This window comes from Neophocaena asiaeorientalis, unplaced genomic scaffold (assembly GCF_003031525.2).
Source record: "Neophocaena asiaeorientalis asiaeorientalis breed wild unplaced genomic scaffold, Neophocaena_asiaeorientalis_V1.1 scaffold601, whole genome shotgun sequence".
In the NCBI taxonomy this organism is placed as follows: domain Eukaryota; kingdom Metazoa; phylum Chordata; class Mammalia; order Artiodactyla; family Phocoenidae; genus Neophocaena; species Neophocaena asiaeorientalis.
Genome location: NW_020174793.1, coordinates 1,916,351 through 1,924,768, shown reverse-complemented (window position 1 = coordinate 1,924,768; position 8,418 = coordinate 1,916,351). Strand labels below are relative to the sequence as shown.

The 8,418-nt window shown below is 42.3% G+C and overlaps 1 pseudogene; it reads right to left on the bottom strand.

The window, feature by feature from the left end:
• Window positions 1–203: 203 nt before the first annotated feature.
• On the bottom strand, window positions 204–2,424 carry LOC112409956 (elongation factor 1-alpha-like; annotated as a pseudogene).
• Window positions 2,425–8,418: the final 5,994 nt, after the last annotated feature.

Sequence of the window (8,418 nt, the reverse complement as noted above, 5' to 3'; positions counted from 1 at the left end):
ATGGGAGAAGGATGGGATAGAGCCCTGCGTAGGAAAACACTTCAAAGCCTATGGGCCTTAAAATAGAACTTTAGTTTCGTAGCATGTTGGGAACTTTATTTAGCAGTATGTGGGATCTAGTTTCTTGACCAGGTATCCAACCAGACCCCCTACATTGGGAGCCTGAGCCTTAGCCACTGGACCACCAGGGAAGTCCCTCAGGACTAATTCCTAACAAGCACTTCCACCACCGAAGAGCGCCAAGGCCCTTGACTTCCCCAGGCATTTAGCTGTGCCACAAAGCCTGTGGGCCTCCATCTGCTGTCTCTGGCCACGTTGCCGCATCCTTCAGGGACACATTCTTCACGTTGAAGCCCACATTGTCACCGGGCAGGGCCTCAGGCAGGGGCTCGTGGTGCATCTCCACAGACTTGACCTCAGTGGTGACATTGCTGGAGGAAAGATGACCACCATGCGGGTTTCAGGAAGCCAGTCTCCACACGGCCCACGAGCACAGTGCCGATACCTGTGCATTAGGAGAAGGGCAGGCAGTCACAACAATTCTAGACCCACCCAGTGAGAAATGGCTTCCTGGGAGGTCCCTTGGTTCTTGGGATCAAGGACCAAGGTCACCTGCAGCACTGGTAGGAAGCACTGAATCCGATGACTGGCTGTTTATGCTGTATATCAGATAAACTGGAAGTGCTAGGGCCTTTGGCACTTTATCCCAGCTCACAAGTCAGGATCTGAACCCTGGCAAATCACACACCGGAGCTCATTCAACTCCATCATTCCTATAGAAGCCCTGTCACCTCACCTCCAATCTTGTACAAGTCTTGCAGAGGCAGCCTCAGGGGCTTGTTGACCGGGCAAGTGGGAGGGAGGATGGAGTCCAGAGCTTCCAGCAGAGTCACCCTGGTGGCGCTGCCCTCCTTTTGCTCAACCTTCCAGCCCTTGAATCAAGGCATATGTGGGGATGGGGATGCAGAGCAAAGAGAGGTGAGCCTGGGGCGTGGCTAGCTGGGCTCCCACCCCAGGACCAGGACCAGGACCCGCACCAGCTGCCCACCCGCCCGGCCGCCCGCAGACCCAGCCCGCACTCACGTTGGTGCTGGGCTCTAGCATGTCACTGTGCCAGCCCTAGATGGTCACAAAGACCGCTGAGGCCGATCTTCTTGATGTAGGCGCTCACTTCCTTTGTGATCTCCTGGAAGCGCATGGAGCTGTAGGCGGGCTCGGTGGAGTCCATCTTGTTGTCGGGCACGATCAGCTGCTTCACGCCCAAGGTGAAGGCCAGCAGCCCATGCTTGAGGGTCTGCCCTTTCTTGGAGATGCCCGCCTGGAACTCGCCCAGCAGCCGGCCACGATGAACACTGCACAGTCAGCCTGCAGGACACAGACATCACGGGGTCAAGGGGTTAGTTAGAGGAGGGAGCGCCGGACCGGCTGGGAAGACGCTAGAGCTTCGGGCAGCCCCAGGCCCCTTGGTAAAGCTCCGGGAACGTATGGAATGGCATGGGACCCTCTCCAGAAGTGGAAAAATTCGTGGGTCCCTTGGTTGCTGCTGTGCACAGAGGTCTCACCTTCCAGTTAAACTCTCACCCAGTACCACACATGAGGTTTTAGCTCCTTCCTCCCGGACCCCAAGTGAACTACTTGTCTGGGTGTCAGAAAACCTGGTCCCTGCCCCAGCCTGAAAGGAGGACGGTGTCTGAGCCTCCTCATTAGAGTCTGTCCTTCTCCAGTTCTTTCAGAATTGATGATTGGTATGGGGTGAGGAAAACCTTCTAAGGCTTATGTTACTGACCTTCCCCAAGTCCCAGAAATAAAGCCTAAGTTTCCTCCCCTTCCGAACCTCTCCTCCCTCCCTCCACTGCCCCTCCCCCCCATAGGGAGGCCCCTGGGAACATGGGCTACTTTACCTGGGTGGTGCCCGTGACCATGTTCTTGACGAAGTCCCTGTGGTCCGGGGCATCAATGATGGTGATGTAGTACTTGCTGGTCTCAGAATTCCACAGGGAGATGTCGATGGTGTTGCCACTGCTCTCTCTCTGCCTTCTCTGCCTTCAGTTTGTCCTGCACCCAAGTGTACTTGAAGGAGCACTTGCCCGTCTACAGAGGGATGGCAGTGAGTAGAGCATCATCGACGGTGAGCAGAGGGGTCTAGCCTGGCGACTTCAGCGGTGCCTTAGACCTGACAGCGCACCCTGCTGTCCATGCTCTGCCACCAGACCCACCCAGGAGCTGGACATCCTTCCTCCAGCTCCCCGCCAGTCCTAGACACAGACACCGCGGGTGCCTTACCTCCACTGCCTCCTGCTCAAACTTCTCGATGGTCCTCTTGTCGATCCCTCCACACTTGTAGATGAGATGCCCGTCAGTGGTGGTGGAGTTGCCAGAGTCCACATGGCTGATGATAGTGATATGGGTCTTCTCTTCGCCCATGGTGGCGGGTTCCTTCCTTCAGTCACTGTTAGACTGGAGCACAGGGTGGGTGAGGCCAAAGCATTCCAGGCAGACCCCCCTATCTCCTCTCCTCCCCTCCACCTTACTTCTGCCAAGCACCCCCCTCCCCACTTCATGGCCTAGCCCAGAGCCTAGGACAGGGTAGTGTCAACTGAAAAGTAAAACCAACTTGCCAGGCTCACACCCCGGTAAGGGTCAGGGTCCCAGGGACATAGCTGGTACTTCCAAGTACATAGTCCTGGCCCATCCATCTTTCTCCTGTGTGGGCCTTCCCCAGAACATGTGGGGGCTTAGCCATCCCCCATTCCTCCCATCCTCCAACCCCACCCCCACTCCTGACCCACTTTTTGCACAAGAAGCCCTGACATTCCATACTTTCAGCTTTTCCCCTGCCCCCTGCAAGTCCCTACCTCCAGGGAAGAATGAATGAAGTCAACCCAGCAAGAACTGAAGCAGTTATGATGATAGTTAACATCAAGATGTCTTGCTTCCTGCTTTTATAAACCTAGCACTGGACCCTCCTTCTGGCTCCACCCACATCTAATGCCCAGAGCCAAAACTGATTTAGGAAATACCATTCTCTACCCTCAAGCCCAATTTCACAGACTTCTTCCTTGACAGATTGGATATTTGGATGAAGAGAGGGTGGGTGACCAATGTTGACAGCAGCACTATTTACAATAGCCAAGGATATGGAAGCAACCTAAACAGATGAATGGATAAAGAAGATGTGAGATGTATATAGTGATATATATAGATAGATAGAGAGAGAGAGAGAGATTGAGATCTACACAATGGACTATTACTCAACCATAAAAAAAATGATATAATCTCATTGGCAGCAACATGGATGGACCTAGAGATTATCATACTAATTGAAGTAAGGAAGACAGAGTAGGACAAAAATCATATGATATCACTTGTATACAGAATCTAAAAAGGTGATACAAATGAGCATATTTACAAAACAGAAACAGACTCACAGACATAGAAAACAAATTTATGGCTTCCAAAAGGGAAAGGGGATGGGGAGGAAGAGATAAATTAGGAGTTTGTGATTAAGAGATACACCATATTGTATATAAAATAGATAAACAACAAGGATTTACTGCATAGCACAGAGAATTAAAGTCAATATCTTGTAATAACTTACAATGGAAAAGAATCTGAAAAAGAATCACTTTGCTGCACACTTGAAACTAACACAACACTATAAATCACCTATACTTCAATTTATAAACTCAGTGCAAAAACAAAACAAAATAAAACAAATAAACAGACAAAAATGTACCTGAAATTACTGGAGAGTGACCAAAAGGAAGAGAGAAATCAGCACTTGGACAAAGGGAAAGGAAACTACCATGCTGTGTTTCCTGTTTTTATGACTTTTAACCTGAGAGTGCAGGTAGTCAGTGCCTAGTGGTGTTACTAAAAGTATTTATTAAAACCCATAGATAGTCCTTGTAGACTGAAGAACTAGAAGAAAGAATTTAAGAGACTACAGCAACTGGATAGTGAAGGGGAAATTTTGGAAAAGAGAGATAAATAGAGATGACCCTCACTCAGCTTCTCTATATAACTGTGCCCAAATCTCTGGTAGCCCCTGAATCATGCAACCAGAAGCCACCTAGCTAAGGATAAGGGAGTGTAATTTAAATTGGAGCTTATACCCGAGAGAAAGAGTTTTCAGTTTGAGTCCAAACAAGTTTATTGTCTGTCTAGAGAAACAAACAAACATCCAAGAAACAAAAAATAAACATTCCTCATAAGAAAGTAACAGAATTTGGAGCCGCCACACATAATATTCAGAATGTCTAGAATGTAATGCCAAATCACTTTGCAAACGAAGAACCAAGAAAATATCAACAATTCTCAATAGAAAAGACAATCAACAGAAACTAATCCCAAGATAACCTCTGTGTTAGAATTAGTAGACAAAGATTTTATGCCTGCTGTTATAACTCTGCTCAGTGAAGTAAGCGAAAACATGCTTGTGATGAATAAGAAGATAGGAAATATCAGCAAAGAAACAGAAGCTATAAAATAAAATCAAGTTTTTCATTCTAAAATGAAAACACATGAAATGTGAAAAATAAATCAGTAGATGGACTGAAAGCAGAATGAATACATAGCAGAAAGGATCAGTGAACTTAAAGATAGATCAATGAAATCATCCAATCTGAGTAAGAGGGAAAAAAGAATGAAACCAAATAATCAGGATTTATAGGAATATAACAAAGGATCTAACATATGTGTAATTGATGTCCCAGAAGGAGAGGAGAGAATATGGCAGAAAAAAATATTTGAAGAAATAATAGATTTTAAATTCTCAAATTTTGTAAATGATACATTTATGGATTCAAAAAGCTCAGTGAACCCCAAGTAGAATAAGTGCAATGAAAACCATATGCTTAGGCATATCATAGTCACACTGTTAAAAAAAAATTAATCAAAAGTAAAAATACCATGAAAGCATCTAGAGAAAAATTATACATTACATTTAGGGGACAAAAATTTGAATGTCTACTAATTTCTCATCAGAAATAATGGAGGCCAAAAGACAGTAGAACAAGACTGTTAAGTGCTGTAAAATTCCCTGAAAACATTGTTTCTTATAGTTAGCCAAGGAAAACCATATAACACATATATGAAAATAGTGTTTTTTTCATTTCTTTTCACAAATTTTCAAGTCTCACATCACAGAACTCTAAGTGAAAATTTGGTACAATCTTAGGGGCAAAGGCATTTCAGTAGCGTGTCTCCATATCAATTAAAACTGCCTAAGCTATAGATCTAAATATCGTGTGTCCTTGTTATTGTTAACAATCTAAAATTTAATATTCACATAAGACTCCAACAGAGATGCCAGGTTACTTCTACATGTTCTTCATTGAATTTTCCAGTACTTGAACTACAATAACTATACTAAGCATTTCCTACCTTCAAGTGCTTGTATCTTTCCTCTCCCTTTACTCCTGGTACTTGATCTCATTCTGACATCAAAATTGAAGATTTTTGAAGGAGAACAAAATTGAAGAAAGAAATATTGATTTATTCAGCTTTATCCACTTATTCATTCTATTATTTAATAAATATTTGCAATAAATTCCAGATGGATGAAGGAAACTGCTAAGAGAGCTATTAGAAATAAGAGATGTGATAGGGGAGTACATTCTCAGGAGAGTTATTGGAAAGAGTGAAGATTCAGCGAGAAGAATGAACCTGGTGTGTCTAAGGAATAGACACAGCCATTTGGCTGGCAAAGTGTGAATAAGGGGAGAGATCAGGGCTGAGAAGTAAACAGAGGCCTGGAAGGCCATGATAAAGGGTTGGGTTTTATTCTAAATGTGATGGTAAGCCTTGGGTTTTAGGCTGAGATTAGTAACATGTCTAAGCATTTTTTAAACTTCTGCCAGGTGCTCTGCTGAGAGTAGACTGAAGAGGGTCCAAGAGTCAAGGCAGAATACCCATTAGGAGGTGCTGAATACTTCTGGAGGTTAGGGTGTTGTGGTCCACTCTGGTAGTGGTTAATATTGACAGGTCTCAGTAATGGGCTGCAAGTGGTAAATGAGAAAAGAGGGGGACTCCACAAGGGCCTCTAGATTTTGGCTTGAAAATCTGCATGGGTGGTAGTGGAGTGACATTAACAGATATGGAGGGGAAACAGGGTGGTGTAAGGTGTAAGGGAGGGATTTTTAAAAAGAAAAAAGAATGAAGAAATGTGATGAGGAATAGAGAGTTTATAAGAGAGGCCTTTGCTGGTAGCTTAGATTGAAAAATATTGTCATAAGGGTGTAGTTTTTGTAGATTAGAGGAATGGATATGATCACCTGGAGAGTGTGTATATGTTGAGATTGTGTGGGAAATCAATACTTATAAAGACTGAGAAGAATCATCCAGTTAAGTTAAAGAAAAATTAGAAACAAAAAGAGAGTGCTTCAAAAAGAGAATAGAAAACACCCTGTAATTCTGAACACACTGCAATTTCCAGCTGGTAAACTTTTTAAAAATTAAAATAAGTAAAGGCTTCTTGAACAAATGGCTGAATCCCAGTCTCAGACAAGGTATATACAATACGGATCTGGAAAGTTTGTCATACTGGAAAGCAAAAGAGCTACCGGTGATTACTGAGGTTGTACCAGCAGGATAAGGGTCCAGTTTGAAGTATTTCCTACTGGCCAAAATTGAGAAAATTTGAGTATCAAAAAGAACAATAATTTAATGGATAAAAACATAATAAAATATTTTTAAATCCCTGAGTTCAGGATCACACTAAAAACAACCTCAGTGCTCACTTTTGGAGGATGATAGAGAACCAACTAATTATTCCGTACACTAGCAAATAAAAGGAAAGGATCAAGGCTCAAGACATTGAAAGAGTATCTGCTGAGAGTATTGAGGAGATATGGTGGGAATGCTAGGTAATTTCAAAAATGGGTTTTGGGAATATGAGAAATGTGAAAGAGAGCTTAGCTGGGAAAAATAGGACAATACACGGAGTTGAATACCTTTATTCAGAAAAGGTTTTAGTTACTTTGAGGCACTCAATAGCCATATATGGGGGCTGACCAAACATGTAATGGTATTTTGCAGGACAAGTGCACCAGAGAAAGGAAAGAAAGCAAGGACTTTTCAATGGAATAAGAAGTTGAAGATTTCTCCCCTCTCTTTATTTTCCTGATCTTGACATCCTTTTTTGACATCCAGTTAGGTAGCTATGGCCTTCATTTTTCTGCACAGTCTATATTCCATCTTTATTCACATCCTTGTTGATTTTCTATTAATGTGCAGTAAATAGTTGTTTATTTTTGTGGTGTATACATCTAAAGGATTGACAAGTGTATAGAGTCATGTATTTACCACCACAGTTCCATATGGAAGAGTTCTAAACCCCAACCCCAAATTCCCCTGTGCTACTCCTTTAAAGACAACTCTTCTGCCCACCCCATGGCTCCAGGCATCATTTACTTGTTTTCCTCCCTATAGTTTTCCTTTTGCAGAATGTCATATAATTGGAATCATACACCATGTAGCCTTTCAGGTCTGAGTTCTTTCATTTGGCAAAGTGCATCTCAGATTCATCCATGTTTACGCACGAATCTAAAGTCCATTCTTCTTATTGCTGCACAGTATTCCATCGTATGGATGTACCTTAGTTTGATTTTCTAAGCACTTGTGGAATGATAGCTACTGTTTTCCATTTTTTAACTATTATAAGCAAAGCTGCTGTAAATATTCATGTATAGGTTTTTGTGTGGGTCATACAGTACGTACATGTTTAACTTTATAAGGAGCTGAAGTACAGCTTTCCAAAATGGTTATGCTGTCTTACATTGTCACCAGCAACGTATGAGAGCTCCAAATGATCCACCTCCATATGAATGCTTGATGTTTTTAACTTTTTAAATTTAAGATCTACTTTAGGTAAGTTCCAGTATCTTATTTTTAGTTTGATTAGCATTTTCCTAATAATTAGTGATGTTGAGCATATTTTTCAAATTTTTTAATTGAAGTATAGTTGATTTACAATTTTATGTTAATTTCAGGTGTATAACATAATGGATCAATATTTTATAGGTTATACTCCATTTAAAATTATTATAAAATACTGGCTATATTCTCTGTGCTGTACATTACATCCTTGTACCTTATTGATTTTATATCTAGTAGTTTGTACCTCTTAATCACCTTCCTCAATCCTGGGCTTCCCCCAACCCCTCTTCCCACTGGTAACCACTAGTTTGTTCTCTGTATCCAGGAGTCTGTTTCTGTTTTGTTGTATTTGTCCATTTGCTTTATTTTTTAGATTCCACATATAAGTAGAAACATGAAGTATTTGTCTTTCTCTGTCCAACTTACTTCACTAAGCATAATACCCTCCAGGTCCATCTATGTTGTTGCAAACAGCAAAAATTCATTCTTTTTATGGCTGAATAATTTTCCATTGTACATATATATATATATAATATATAT